The 16376-nt window shown below is 38.3% G+C and overlaps 1 long non-coding RNA gene across 1 annotated transcript in view; it reads right to left on the reverse strand.

The window, feature by feature from the left end:
* LOC139083461 (uncharacterized) overlaps window positions 1-16376 on the reverse strand; it is a 36355-nt gene that overhangs the window by 2062 nt on the left and 17917 nt on the right. The gene's annotated exons all lie outside the window — the stretch shown is intronic.

A 16376-nucleotide genomic window follows, 5' to 3' on the forward strand; every position in this document is an offset into this window, starting at 1 on the left:
CATCCATACAGTATTATTTTAAGGGCACAGGTATTTTTTGTTAAGATGCCAAAATTCTGTAATACCTATGATAAGTCTAGATAGTGGAGTATTATGCACCCATAAAAAATAATGAGAGACTTCTGTATATGTATACAGGAAGATCTCCAGTGTATATTGATAAGAGAAGCAAGCAAGGTATAGAATAGTGTATGTAATATGCTACCTTGTGTCTATGAAGGGAGAAATAAGAATATCCATGATTGTATTTGCAAAAAAAGAAATACTGAAACGACAAACAAGAACCTAATAAAGATGATTCCTGAACAGGGTGGGAGAGAAACAGGGCAGCAAGGGCAAGATGTCTCTGTGTTGAAAACCAAATGAAGGCTCTGACAACTGACAGCTGGTGACAACCCACAGTATTCCCTATAAACATAAACAATTTCACAGAATTTCAACATTAGATGAGGTCACACCATGACCATGATGGAACCAGGCCCAAATAAGACCACTCTGTAATCATGTCTGAACATAGACGAAAACAAGGACACTGCACAACCACAAAGGCAACAAAATATCCTTCTGCCCCCACGAGTGACTACTCTACGCTTTCTCTGCCATGACAACTCTAGCTTCACTTTCTTCCTCTTGCCTCCTAGAGAAAAATCAAGCTTCTCAATCATTGAATTTTCCCCCATTGCCTTCCAGCACCTAACTTGGTCAGTGGTTAAGTTTGAACTTCCAAAGGTATAACAGTTCTGAAACATACTGAAATTATGAATATCTAAGCATATATTATAAATTCATAAAAGAGAAAGCAGGTTATGATACCAACTTGATTTTATTATGATCTGATATGATGAGCCACATAACTGTATTCTCAAGGAGCATGAAGAAACTAACTGAGCGCAAGACCGATCAGAAGTGGCACAAGAAAGAGATGCTGAAATGGAGGTAAAGTGGAAAGGATATATTTGTTTATAAAATTTGGTTCACGGCTTGAAATTTTCTCTAGTCAATGATAAGTGATCTTTTCTTCAGCCAATATGAATAATCTCAGAACAAATCCTTCACTTTCTTGCTAGGTTCTTTTAACTTCATTTCTGTAATGAGATGAGTGTATTTTTCATTCAGCACCTAATCTCTGAACCTCAATCATGTACCAGGCAGAAAGGATTGAAAGACGAATAGGATCTGGTTGCAGCTACCAAGGAGTTTGCTTCCTAAAGTGTGAGCCTACATTCCTCCTCCTCCTTCTCAGTTCTGTTTAGACATCACCCAGGAAACCACCTCTACAGTGATTTGATCAATGTCTGTCTTCTGTCTCCATGCACGACTTGTGGCTCTTGGAAGGCGGGGACTATGTGCATCACATTCACCATTACATTCCTAGTGCCCAACAAAGCATCTGATACAAGTAGACTCGTGTACTGGGCTGAATAGCATCCTTCCCAAAATTCATGTCCACCCAGCACCTCAGAATGTGACCTTATTTGGAAGATGTAATTGGATAAGATGTAATTTGTAATTGGATGAGATCATACTGATTTAGGTGAGCCTTAAATCCAATACGACCGGTGTCCTTACAAGAAGAGGAGAAGATCCACAGAGGTGCACACACAGAGGGAAGAAGGCCATGTGATGACAGAGGCAGAGATTGGAGTGATGGAGCTGCAAGCCAAGGAAAGCCAAAGATTGCCAGAAAGCCCCAGAAGTTAGGAAGAGGCAAGGAACAAAAGAAAAGGAAGAATTTGAAATTGCTTTCTCAGTTGCCAAGATCTTTTTGAAAGCATAGGAACCTAGGTCTCCAAGCAACTTGGAATGCCTGTGGCACAGTGGTTAAGGATAGGACTTCCAATCAGGCTCTCTGGGTTTGAGTCCTGGTCCTTCCACTTATTACACTGTGAGCCTTAGGCCAGTTGACTTAACATCTGGGTGCCCAGTTTCCACATCTGTAAAATGACAAAAGTAATAATAACTACCCTTGGTTGTGAAGAGGACTTGATGAGATTATACCTGTAAAGTAAGAACCTGCGCTATTGAATAGGCGGCCATGAGCACATGTGGCTACTGAGCACTTGAAATATGGCTCCCCTACACTGAGATGTGCTGCAAGTGAAATTCACACTAGATTTTGAATACTTAGTATGAAGGAAAAAATGGAAACATCTTGCTAGTACTCCTTTTATATTAATTACATGTTCACATAAGAATATTTTTAATATATTAAGTCAAATAAAAATATTATTAAGGTTAACTTCACCTGTGTTTTGTGTGTGTGGCTACTAGAAAATTTAAAATTACATACGTGGTTCAAATCTACAGCTCACATTATACTTTTATTGGACAGACCTGGAATAAGTGGTGCCTGGGCACAAATAAAATTACCTCCACTTAAAAATATGTAGAATCATTGTAAAATTTAGTGTTGGACATTGATTCAGAAGTAGATATAAAAGATTGGCGTGGGGGCAGGAAAATAGTTCTATGCGTAAGAAAGGTTCTATAGTGTTCTTGGCTCCCTAGAGAGGTCTCTCCCAAGTCATTTATCTGCTTTTCCTCAGAGGTACCGTTTAGTGGCACTTGCTATGTGTCAGACTAGATACTAAGTTTTTTCATTCACTGTCTTATTGAATAATGTGGTCCTATAGTTTTTGAATATATATAACTTACAATACGTACGTTATTTAGAACAGATGTTAAGGTTTCTATTATGTTAAAATACATCATTCAGTCTTGAATTATGATAAGGAATGGCAGTCACAGCAAGTGTGTCCATGTCATAGCCATAGTGAGCACCTCTGACCTGGGTATGTCCACGGGAGTGTAATTCAGATCCGAACATTATCTGTTTCATCTTGGTGGGAAAAGGGCAAGAATCCCTTCTGGAGAGAAAGCAGAAACCTAGAAAACCTTCTAAAGCTTGGCATTTCCTGGAAGCACCACTGACCCTTTAAGTCATAAAGTCCCTGCCCTCCAGACATGAAATATGAACCTACTTAAATAGTATTTCTTCTCTTTTGAGTTGAGGTGCTGAAAAAAATTCTCCCCGCCCAGTCTTTTGACATTTCCATTGAATTAATCCCTAAAGGAATTGTAATCTCCCATTAAGAGGTGACCTAATTCTTGGCATCTACGCCGAGGCAAGAGAAAAGCAAGAACAGAGTGTCAATCTTGTCCCTGTTGGGGTCACATTTAGGCTGCATACTCTTTGCACAAACCATAAGGGGCATGAGATTTTCTTGGCACTAAACTTGTAGTTCCTGAGCCACTAGGAGCAAAATGATTGTGAGCTTTAGATAAGGCATTAAGCTTCTCCACCTCGAATTGATGTTAGGACTTAATCTCTGGAAGATACGAGAGTGATAGTGCCTCTTTCTGTTGTCATTAGGTACCCAAACGACCTCTTCTTCCTTGTTAAAAGATAGAGTGAGAGAACTTGCTGCGTCAGCTGGAGTGACAGTATGAAGGATACTGGTTAGATGACAAGACCAGCTCCCTGGGATACATGCACTCTCATATAATGCCATTGAGTATTCACTCTTTGCTCTTGCAGGCGTTTTCATTATTTCCCCTTAGGAGACATTTTAGACATTTTTTTCTACTCATCCCTTCCCCCAAGAAATTTTAATATCACAGATATACAGTATATCTGTTCATATACTGCATGTATATCTGAGCTTTACGCCTAAAAAAAGTAAAATTATTTCACTCTCCAAGAACAAATTATGGTTTCCTTGGGGGCAATACTGCCCCTGTTGAGAATGTATGGAATGGAGTGATTCTTTTAAGATATCAGTGCATGATCGACAAATTAATGAACACCGTTAAAATGACTGTCAGAGGACCGAAAGATGCAGACCGTGTCTTTGCTATCTTTCCACCTCTAGAAAGTTGTCTCTAGTTAACTGACTTGATAAATAGAGCAAATTATGTAGTCATGGTAGCACTCTGCTCCATGCCGGCACTGTAACTCAATCAATGCCGCCATTCAGGGATGGGAGGGTATTTCATCCAGAACTAATTGTTCTATATAGGATCTCCAAATTGCCGTAAACTGACTCCCTGGAATATTATTGAACAAAAAGCAAGTTAGAGAATATAATATAATATATTAGAGATATATATAAGTAATAATATAATATGTAATAATATAATATAATATTAGAGAACAGAATATAATAATGAATTTATTATCACAAAGGAAAAAATTTCTGGGTAGAAAGTGGGAAGTTTTTGCTCAGCTTAGTGTTGATTATTATAAAATAAAGAACAATGTAGGAAGTAACAAGTAGAACTTTAAGTGAATATATTTTTCCCAATAAAAACCCTATTACTCACCAATGATCAAATTACTAAACATCTAAGAGTCAACCATAGTTATCATTTGAATCTCTTCCTGCAATTGATACACTTGCTACATTTCCACTGCAAAAAATATTTCTCTTTGAGCCTTTTTTTATTATTATTATTCAAGGAACTTTTTAAAAATTAAGAACTGCATGCTTAGGAGTCAACTTTGCATTGACCAAGTCTTAAGGCTTTGGGGGACTCTGAGCTGGAAACCATGGTGATGGCTTTTGTAAATATCACATTAGCATAATAAGCAGCAGATTTTGATTTTGCAGTGGGAATACACATTTTATCCAGTACTAAAAATAGATTATTGAGATTATCTTGAAACTAACTTCAGTAATCCCAACACGTAAAATGGAACATTTGGAAAAATCTTGTGTTCCAAGGGAGTTTACTGCTCTAAGAGCTAAACAGGTGTGCAGTTGGACACAACATTTACCCAGCCTTCAGACCACTGCACAAAATGACTTTTAATCAGCAGTAAGATTCACAAAGGAAAATGACCTTATCTCATTTGATTATCTGAAAGTACATAATCTTCTTGGAAGAAAAGCAATAAGGACAACAGTAAACAAATGGCTCATTTTATATGCATCATTCTTTTCTCTGCTGAAGAGTATGTTCTTAAGGTGTTCTGTTTTAGGAGCAAGCATGATGGTGAAGTGCTTACTAGTGAAGACTAAAATTGCCTACTGATCACCTGCTTAGAGGTATTTTGTGTTTCTTGTCAACAACAAAGTCAAATTAAATTTATTAATACATCTTGATGTTTTCATCTCTTTTGTGGATCATTCACTAGTCACAACTGTGTTAACTTCGAGGAAAAGAGGAGGGAAATATTCATTGATATTCTTTATGATTTATAGAGCATGCTAAGGGTCAATGGAACTGTTGGAAAAATTATTTTGTTTCCCATCACATTCAGGCTACTGTAGAACTCATTGGTGGCCAGAGCATCTTGAGTCACTGAAACACCACTGAACTCGGAAACAAAGATATCTGAACATGCCTGAGGTAGAAACCGAAAAGAAAATGAGACAAAATTGTAGGTGCTATCCAAAGATGTACAAAAAGAATTATACACTACAATCAAGTGGGACACATCCCAGGTATGCAAGGCTAGCTCACCATTCAAAAATCAATTAATGTAATCCATCACATCAACAGACTTAAAAAAGAAAAATCACATGATCATATCAATAGATGCAGAAAAAGCATTTGAAAAATTCAGCACCCATTCATAATAAAAACTCTCAGTAAACTAAAATAGAGGGGATTTTTCTCAACTTGATAAAGATTGTCTACAAAAACCCTGACACTAACATCAGACTTAATGTTGAGAAATGCAAAGCTTTGCCACCAATATCAAGTACAAGGCAAGGATGTCCTCTCTCACGACTCTTTCTCAACATTACACTGGAAGTCCTTGCTAATGCAATAAGGTAAGAAAAGAAAACAAGAGATACATAGATTGGGAAGGAAGATATAAAACTACCTTTGTTCACAGATGACATAATCGTCTATGTAGAAAATCCAAAAGAATTGGCAAAAAATTCCTGGGATTAATAAATGATTATAGCAAGGTTGCAGGATACAAGGTTAACTTACAAAAGTCAATTGCTTTCATATATGCTAACAATGAAACAAGTGGAATTTGAAATTCAAAACACAATATCATTTACATTAGTCCCCAAATAAATGAAATACTTAGGTATAAATCTAACAAAATATGTACAACATCTATATGAAGAAAATTACAAAATTCTGATGAACAAAATCAAAGAAGATTTAAGTAAGTGGAAACACAGTCCATATTTATGGATAGGAAGACACAATTTTGTCAAGACGTCAGTTTTTCCCAACTTGATCTATAGATTCAATGCAATCCGAATCAAAATCCCAGCAAGTTATTTTGTGGATATTGACAAACTGATTCTAACGTTTATATGGAGAGGCAAAAGATCCAGAATAGCCAACACAATATTGAAGGAAAAGAACAAAGCTGGAGGACTGATGCTACCCAACTTCAAGACTTCATATAAAGTCACAGTAATCAAGACAATGTGGTATTGGTAAAAGAATAGACAAGCAGATCAATAGGACAGAATTGAGAGCCCAGAAATAGACCAGCATGAATATAGTCAACTAATCTTTGATAAAGGAGAATAGGCAATACAATGGAGCAAAGAAGTCTTTTCTACAAATGGTGCTTGAACAACTGGACATCCGCATAAAAAAAATCTAGATGAGAGTTTACATCTTTCACAAAAGTTAACTTAAAGTGGATCATAGACCTAAGTGTAAAATGCAAAACTATAAAACTCTGAGAAGATAACATTGGAGAAAACCTAGATGACCTTGGGTATGGTGATGACTTTTTAGATACACCACCCAAGACCTGACCCATGAAAGAAATAGTTGATAAGCAAAACTTCACTAAAATTAAAACCTTCTGCTCTGCAAAAGACAATATCAAAACAATCAGACAACAAGCCACAGACTCGGAGAAAATATCTGCAATCTGATAAAGGACTTTTAACCAAAATATACAAAAAACTCTTAAAATACAAAAATAAGAAAACAATCAACCAAGTTAAAAAACGGGCCAAAATCCTTAACAGACACCTCACTAAAGAACATATACACATGGTTAACTAAGCATAGGAAAAGATGCTCCACATCACACATCATCAGGGAAACACAAATTAACACAACAATGAGATATCACTGCACATGTAGTATTAGAATGGCCAAACTCTCGAACACTGAAAATACCAAATCCTGGCAAGGATATGAAGCAACAGGAACTCTCATACATTGCAGGTGGGAATGCAAAGTGGTACAGCCACTCTGAAGACAGTTTGCAGTTTCTCAAAACTCAACATACTCTTTCTGGGCTATTTAGCAATTGCACTCCTTGTTATTTACCCAAAGGAGTTGAAAACTTATGTCTACACAAAAACCTGGGCATGAATGTTTATAATACTTTTATTCATAATTGCCAAAACTTAAAAGCAACCAAGATGTCCTTCAGGATGTGAATGGATACATAAATTGTGGTACATCCAGACGAAGGACCATTATTGAGCACTAAAAAGAAATGAGCTACCACGTCATGAAAAATCATGGAGGAAACTTAACTGCATACTACTAAGTGAAAGAAGCCAATATGAAAAGGCTATATACTGCACAGTTCCAACTCCATGACATTCTGGAAAAGGCAAAACTATAGAGACAATAAAAAGATGAGTGGTTTCCAGGGGTGTTAGAGGTGAAAAGGCAGAGCACAGAGGATTTTTAGAGCAGTGAAAATACTCTGTATGTGATTATAATGACAGATATGTGTCATTATGCATTTGCCAAACCCATAGAACATACAATATCAAGAGGGAACCCTAAGGTAAACTATGCACTTTGGGTGACTATGATGTATCAATGTAGGTTCATCCTTGGTAAAAGAGATACCACTCCATATCAAAATTGGACATCTCCAGAAAGCCAAAAATAAGTAAGAACATACAAGAATTGAACAAGTTTACAGTAAGTAAACTCATGTATGTGTGTGTGCCTACCCATGTGTGCACATGCACTCATGTATATAGGAGAAAGATCCTCAGATCCTTTGAATAGACAAGACACACTTTCACCCCCATGTGTTCATGGGACATTTTAAATAGTTGATCCATATTTGACCACAAAGAAAATCTGATACATCTTTTCATTATTTCACTTTTGCAGCAATCATGTACTACTTTTATAATGTAAAAAACACCAAAATAAAGGAAAATTAAAAAAAAAAAAACCACTCTGGGGACTGATGTTGATAATAGGGAAGGCCATGCATGTGGGAAATCTGTACCTCTCTCTTAATTTTTTTGTAAATCTAAAACTGTTCTTAAAAAAATAGATAAAGTCAAAAAAATTGTAGGTGCCAGAGAACAAGGTTGTGGAGTGTAAGAAAGATATTCAAAGACTGTGGTGGTTGTTGAGTTTTAATTTGTTTTCTTTTCCCCTTAGAACCTGTATTACGTAAAATAGCTAAAAGAACTTCTTCAGTCTGAAAAGAAAATTATTGAAAACTTAATCTTCGGGGTTGGCCCCGTGGCCGAGTGGTTAAGTTCGCGCGCTCCGCTGCAGGAGGCCCAGTGTTTCGTTGGTTCGAATCCTGGGCGCAGACATGGCACTGCTCATCAAACCACGCTGAGGCAGCGTCCCACATGTCACAACTAGAAGGACCCACAACGAAGAATATACAACTATGTACTGGGGGGCTTTGGGGAGAAAAAGGAAAAAATAAAAAAAACAACAAAAAAAAGAAAACTTAATCTTCAAGTAAGTTATTTCTAACACATTAATTCTCACGCAAATTTATCTGATTTGCTGAAGTTATCAATTTCTTGATGTAGATCTATTTCTTTTTTGACAGTAAAGTAGAATCTTCATTTGATCCGTATACATAATATACTTCCTAACTCAGCCAACTGCATATTCCCTGGAACCGGCCTCCAATGACCAGAATCAAGATCTTGAATATGGAGCAAGAAGAGGGAAGAAAGAAATCCCTTTCCAAATCAAAAATATCAGTTTCTAAATGCTGTGAGTCATCGATATTGAATAGGAAGCCTAGTACCATCTCATTTGCGTTGTATTAATGACCCTGGCTTCTTTGAACAAGCCATTTATTCTTTTTCAATCTCTGTTCTGTCACTAAAATAAATAAAAACATGGCCGGCCCAGTGGCCTAGTGATTAAGTTCACGTGCTCTGCTTCAGCCGCTCAGGGTTTGCAGGTTCAGATCCCAGGTGCAGACCTACACACCATTCATCAAGCCACGCTGTGGAGGCATCCCACATACAAAGTAGAGGAAGATTGGCACAGATGTTAGCTCAGCAACAATCTTCCTCGCAAATAACTAAATAAATAAAAACAAGCCTAAGAATCATTCCCAGAATTCCTCTCAACATTAACAGAAATTTTAGTTTATATACATATATATATATATTTTTTAATACAGCTATTTGGACAGGATTGTGCTACTTAAGAGAAGTACAATTCCAAATGTTTGCAAGTTGAAATAACAAGCTGTATTTTTTGCAGCAGACTTTCAGGGAGAATAATAAATTTTACAAGGAAAATGGAAACTTTGGTTTGGTTTATAGATATATAACATACTAATATATTTGGGTCTTCAATATTTCCTATTATATCTCACTCCACTGAGCTCAAACAAAAGCTATTCATGTGTTTTTAAAACTTAGATTCTCTCATGAGTTGGAGAATATTAGAGATATTGGGCAAAGGTGCCAGGGATACTCACATTGTATCCTAGCCCAGCCGCTCTTCCTGTGAGGTCCTCTAGTAAGTAGTAAAGCATGGAGGAATGTTACAAGCGAAAGTACTTTCCTAGCTGGACTCTTGGCCCTAAACCCAAAGGGAGAGCATTGGTGAGGTAGGCTGTTGTGATCACGAGTTGCTGTTCCCTGAAAGCCACTTTGAAACGAGGAAAGGAAAAAAGCCTATTCTTTCCCGTTGCACCAAGCTGGTGCTTGCATCTTGACTGTAGACAATGCGGTGTGAAGAAAGCTCAAAGCAGAGCGTGCCGGTCTCTTCAAGGAGCAAGAGAGTACAGGAGCAGTGAGAGACACTGTCTCCAGGGCCAAGAGAGGCCCACTCCAGGGCTCCTCAAATCTACCCGTTCCAGGTCTAAGCCTGAGGATGAGAGAGCCCAAACAAAGACTGAAGAAGGGAGCCAAGGGGAAAGTGAGATTCCCGTGCCTGTATCCCAGGAATGAAATATACCCAAAGGAAACAAACTGTGGAAGGAGTGGATGGGCCTCCTCCCCACCTAGTGGAAAAGACACAGAAGGAAGTAAGGCTACAGCCAGCATTTGCTCCAATACAGGTGCCTTCACCATAGACACCACGTTAAAAAAATACATGGCCTAATTGACATCCTTGACTTTGACTAAGTCATAGCCACATTCTTCATCAGGGAATTTGAGAGTCTGGGGACTTTGATAGGAGAAACTACAGGCTTCAAGTCAAAATTTGTCACGATTTTACTCTCTACGGTATTTTTATGTATTATAATATCTTTGCATCTTCATGTACAAAATACCTACATGTGCACATATTCACAAAGTACCCTCCTCCCCTAATTGCGAGTATGAAATTACCTTTAAAGTCCTTCATATTTGTAAGCTTCTGTTTACAGTAGACAACCCTTGAGGTCAGGAACCATAACTTACTCTGCCAACCCACTAAATACGAGTATGAACCAATGAGAATAAAGCTGACTAAAGGCGATCTGTCCTGCTTCATATATCCAGCAAATCTTGGCTAACCTAAAATTCAAAACAGATGGGCAACTTGAATTCTTTTATTTCCATTTTTGCTGTACACCTACAGTAGTTCCTATTCTGTGAGAAGATAAATCGTGTTATAACAGATGTCTATTGTTTTGGGAATTGTTAAATTATCCTTGGCTGTGAAAGAAATGTGTGCTATATATAAGTGGTCAAATCAAAGAAGTCTATAATCCAGGATTGAACCTTAATCTTTTCCCAGGGCCTGAATCACTTCACCCAACATTTATCCACTGCCTATTCTGTGCCAGCCACTGCCATAAGTGTGGGAGATTTTGAGAGAAATTAAACACTCTCTCTGTCCTGAACAAATTTATAGAATATAGGGAAGACAAACAGAAACTCAGGGCTGTAACCTGACCTCTCCTAAGCAGCCTTTTTAAACTTAAGCCACGTATCTACATTGGCTGTGACTCCTTCTTCCACTGGCATCAATTGTCACTTCCAAGCTCCCCAACTGGAGACCTGAACCCCTTTCCCGGTATGCCTCCTTCTCACGCCCTTCTGAACACAACTAGGAATAAAATATTTCAAAAACCTATTAGCATGGGAATCTTTTTATGATTTTGGCTATAGTCTCCCTCACACCCAAAAGCTGTGAGAGCTTTTCCAGTAAAAGTGGCCTTAATACAAAGTCCTCAAAGCTATACCCCATGGCACACGTCAGAAGTTAGCAAGGAAGACGTCTTAAGTATCAGCTCTAAAATGTCCAAATTCTGATAATTATACAGAAGAGGTTCTTGACACTCACTTGCGCATCAGAACCATGAGACAGAGTTTTAAAACCTACAGATTCCGGGACCCCACTCCCAGACATTCCAGTTCAGTCAGTCTGAGAATGACTTCAGGTGTTGTTTTAAAATTTTTAAATCTCTAGGTCATTTTAGGGTGCCATCAGGTTTGAGAACTGCTCTATACAGAACTTGGGATGGGGTGAAGGATTTTCTCAGGATCAATGATGCTTGAAGGATGTTGAAAAAGACTAAGAGGTCGTCTTTCTTTATTCTGCTGCTTGAAACCCTGAGCGTTTGGTCTTTCTGCCCCTCTTATTAAAGTGATTTAATTTGTGGATGGCCAGCTCCTCAACTCATTCACTCACTCTTCTGTTGTAGACTGAATATTTGTGTGTCCCTCCCCACCCCCCACCCCCGCTCCCCCGAATTCATATGTTGAAGCCTAATTCCCAACATGATGTTATTTGGAGACTTTAGGAGGTAATTAGATTTAGAGTCATAAGGGTGGAGCCTCCATGATGGGATTGGTGTCCTTATGAGAAGAGGAAGAGGCGTGAGAACTTGCTTTGTCTTTGCCTGCCATGTGAGGACACAGGGAGAAAGTGGCTGTCCATAAGCCAGGAAGTGGGCTCTTGCCAGGAACCAAATCTTTAGGCACCTTGATCTTGGATTTCCCAGATTCCAAAACCGTGAAAAATAAATGTCTGTTAAGTCACCTAGTCTGTGATATTTGTTATAGCAGCCCAAGCTAAGATACTGCCCTCGTGCACAACCCTTACCCCCTGGTTTTTTTGTAGTGCCTCATGATGCTTAACGTAAGCTCACAACTTGCAGAGTGTTTAATGGATGTCATTGGTTTTCTATCTTCACGTTTCTCAACTCCAAAAGGAAAATTCAAATTCTTGCCAGGTGACACTTTATCTGCTCCCAAATTTTGCTGGTTCCAGGAATCAGGCAAGGATTCCATGAATTGATTGTAACTTGCAGAAATGCAAGATACACTATCCTTTTGGAGAGTTATTTTCATAACTGTTGCATATCTATGACATGGTGAAACCAATGAGGCCTTAGTCATCACTCCACAAAGAAGATCAAAGTTGACCTCAGACCCCAGCATTTCCTGCAAAAACCGAGACTCCAACTATTCTTAAAAATATAAACATACGATAGCTTTTGGCTCAGAATTGAATACAGCCCCCGAAATTATTTTAAATGCTGAAATTTTTTTGATTGCTTTTATTCAAGTAAGGTGCAAATATTTATTATTATTATAAATATTTATTCATTATTATTTAATTTTATTGCCTCTTTCTCTTTTTACAAGGGCACTAATCCCATCCTGGGGGTTCTACTCTCATGGCCCTGTCTACAGCTAAATTTTTCATTGCTTTTATTCAATTTCATTTCAATTTTTGATTGCTTTTATTCAGGTAAGATACAGATACTCTTTGCTCCCTTGCCTGGAGATCAACACATGAAAACTATCAACTTGCCTGCGTGGGTTGCAGAGTCTATTAGAAACAAACTGACATCCCTTGTGCATGGCACACAGCTCACAAAAACACTTGTTTTAGGAAGGGCGTTTTGGCATTCAGGTAGGAATTTGGTTTTGAAGGGTTTACAAATAAGAAATCTTTAATTGAGCACCTCGTATGTTGCCAGGACAGTGCTAGAGCCTTTGGGAGATGCAAAGATGTGAGCTCTGGTCCAAGACGAGAAATTCACAGTATGAAAATAATAATGAGCCGCTCTGGGGATTCTGATAACAGGGAGGTCAATGGGAGCTAGAATGACGAGGAAAGGCTTCTTGAAGGAGGCAAGCATTGACGTGGGCCTGGAAGGCTGTGTAAGATTTAAATAAAAATAGAGATAATAAGAGAGAAATGAGGTAAGAGGAGCAACATATCTCAAGAAGCCATGGGAGTAACATGCAGTGTTCAGGAGAACAAACAAACAGGCCTGAATGTGTGACCTTGAGCGTGTTACTTAACCATTCTGGGCCTAAGTTTGCTCATGTGTTCAATGGAGACAACAAGAATCAGCTAATCAGAATAGCTCATAAGGTTGTTGTGAGGATTAAGTGAAATCAGCCTTTAGAGTAGCAGCTAGAACAAAGGGCATTCAATAAAAAGTAGCCTTGTTGTTATACTTATTATTACGACTATACTTATTATTATGACTATACTTACTATCACTTAATCAAGAGAAGTACTCAAGAAAAAAAAGTGGAAATAACTATTGACTGTAGAATGTGGCTAGATTATGGAATACTATAAATTTGAGGAGAAAGAATGACAAGGAATCAAAGCGTTTGAACAGGTGGGTAACAATGGAAAAGACCATCAAGAAGGACCAGGAGGTGGGTTTCGGTTGTACTTATGGGAGAGCGAGAGACGTCCTAACACTTTGTCATTGACCAAGTTATTGACCTAAAGACATCCTTCATGAAAGAATACCCAACTGCAATGCCACCATCCACCTGCAAAGAGATTTGGGCAGCAATGTGCGACTTTTTTCACCTCACTTGTTAAAAATTATAACAGCCCGTTCTCAGTTATTCTTAGAAAGAAAAATATGTTTTGCCAACGCATACTATTTAGGAACTGGGAGTATTTTTTCTGAACACCTCTTTTAGTAAGGGTATTGTATTATTATGACATGCTGAGATCTCTATTTCTGGAGTTCTGGGGGGTTTTGTTTGGGTTTGGTTTTTTGAGGAGAGGAGAGGAAGTGACTTGACAGTAAAACCCTCTTTCATGACAGAAACAGATCATGTGGTTTTAATTAGGAAGCGGTGTAGTGTCCGTCGGGCTGAGCAGTAAATCAGGGTTTTGTGGGCATGGCAAGCTCTGACAACTGAGGCTCAGCTTTCCCACATTCGGGGGAAGTCGGCCGCTAGCCTTCACATTAACTGCAGACTTTACCGTAGAGTACGGCTTTGCTTTCCAGTCGCACTCCACCCTCCTTCCACCAGCAAATGCAGAAAAATAGAGCCAGCTACACCCCGTGGAGGCCGGGAAAGTCTCTGTATCACTTTCAGCCTTCATAATTCTCTCTCCGCCCATCATTTTGATTCACCCAGCAAGAAAATGCGCAAATCAACACCTATTATCTCCTGGGGAAAGAGTCTCAGAAATTACAAAATGCCCCAAACCTATGTCCTGTACTTTTATATAGAAAAAAAAAATTACCCTGGACAGAGGAATGCAGACTGGGTTCCTGCTCAATTACGTCCAATGGAATATTCCTAACTGAAGCCACTGAGGCAGGACACACACGCATGTGTAAGAATCCTCAGTTTGTTCTCTCATCCGAATGCCTAAATGTGACGCTTTTGTTGATTATCAGCATCAGAAGAATAAAGGGCCTTTGTAGGAATGTTTTTAAAAGAGTGATAAAACAATATTTCAAATTTGCTGCTTATTAAAAACTATGAAAGTTTTAGTGTGGATGAAGGTCAATGGTGACGGCTGAATTCTACTTTTCGAGTTATGCTTGTTGAATTGTCTGTAGATTTAGGCATTCCTAATGCCACCTTTGCAGAAAAGAACAGAAACTGCCTATTAATACATAAGGAGTTGCTAGAAAAACTGAATGCAATGCAAGGAAATGCAATTATCCTTTACAAATTTGTTTTCTCACGTGCAACAAGACTTTCTTTTTGTGGGATTAAGGTGAGGGGTGAGGACGGACATGAGTGGTTAGTACAGAAATAGGGGCTTAAACTCCACTCCGTATGAAAATCGCCTGGGGAACCCGCCCACAGCAAAGATTCTGAGGTAAGACCAAGGAATGCGCATTTTTACGTAAATTCAACATAGTTTTGATGCAAATTGTCTTTGATCCACAATTTGAGAAAGTCTGGTAGAGTTAAACCTCTTCAGTTGCTGGTTTTAAAAGACAGAACCACCTCCACCGAATGGTATATGGTGATATTTCAGGGGATTTGGTCTCATTTGGTAGAGCTGAAGCCCCTTATACAAGGCATGGATTAGCAGTGTTTGCTTGAGTGGGGAAAAAAGCCTAGACGTCTATAATTTACCAAGTGCTGGGTGTGTCCGTGACATCTCATTAGGTATCAAGGAATTAACAACTATTCCTCGTTTCTGCCAGGCTCTTCAAAGGACAAGTATTAATTTTCACATTAGAGCTATGTATTCGTTCGGGGAAAAAAAGAGTCACATGAATTTCAAACTATTCACTTTCCCTTAGAGTACATAAAAATCCCCTCTAATCTATTTTTGGTCTCCTCTGGGAATAAAAGTTAGATTTTTTACCTAAGAAAATTCCATGCTGTACAGATTTCAAATTTGTAGTTATCAACCCACATATTTCTAAGAATGTTAGGAAATTTTAGTCATGAAGCAAAAGGTATAATAAAGCCTCTTGTAAATAAAAATAATCTAGGAAACGTAAAAGATTAGGAATCAATGAGAAACTTTATCCTTGACCACGCTTCCTAACTTCAAAGCGCACCCCAAGAAATTATTGGGGATGATTCGTTAAAATCATCAAGCCAACAGGTGCTGAGGAAAAGAATCTGGAGTGTGAAGAATAAAGTTTGAATTTTAATGAGCACATGGGCTCCCTTTAAAAGTTCTTCTGCTGTTATCTGCAGAAAGAGCTTACATCCTGCCTCTGCCTCATATTGGCTGTGTGACCACAGGCAGGTTACTTGGCCTCTCTGAGCATCAATTTCTATATCTTTAAATGTGGAGATAACAATGCCTACCTACAAGTGTGATTATTAGGAGTAAATGAGATAAAGTGAGTGGAAGTGTCTAGCAGAGGGCCTGACTCATAGTGGATGCTCAGTAAATCTGATGCTTTCCCCATGAAAGTGTGACTATTTAATTTAGAAAGAAAAAAGCAAGGGAGAATGAAATAGTTTAATTATTTTGGAGTTTACAAGTAGTTTAAAAAATGTAATATATGAGAT

The sequence above is a fragment of the Equus przewalskii genome, chromosome 5 (genome assembly GCF_037783145.1).
Source record: "Equus przewalskii isolate Varuska chromosome 5, EquPr2, whole genome shotgun sequence".
Taxonomy (NCBI): domain Eukaryota; kingdom Metazoa; phylum Chordata; class Mammalia; order Perissodactyla; family Equidae; genus Equus; species Equus przewalskii.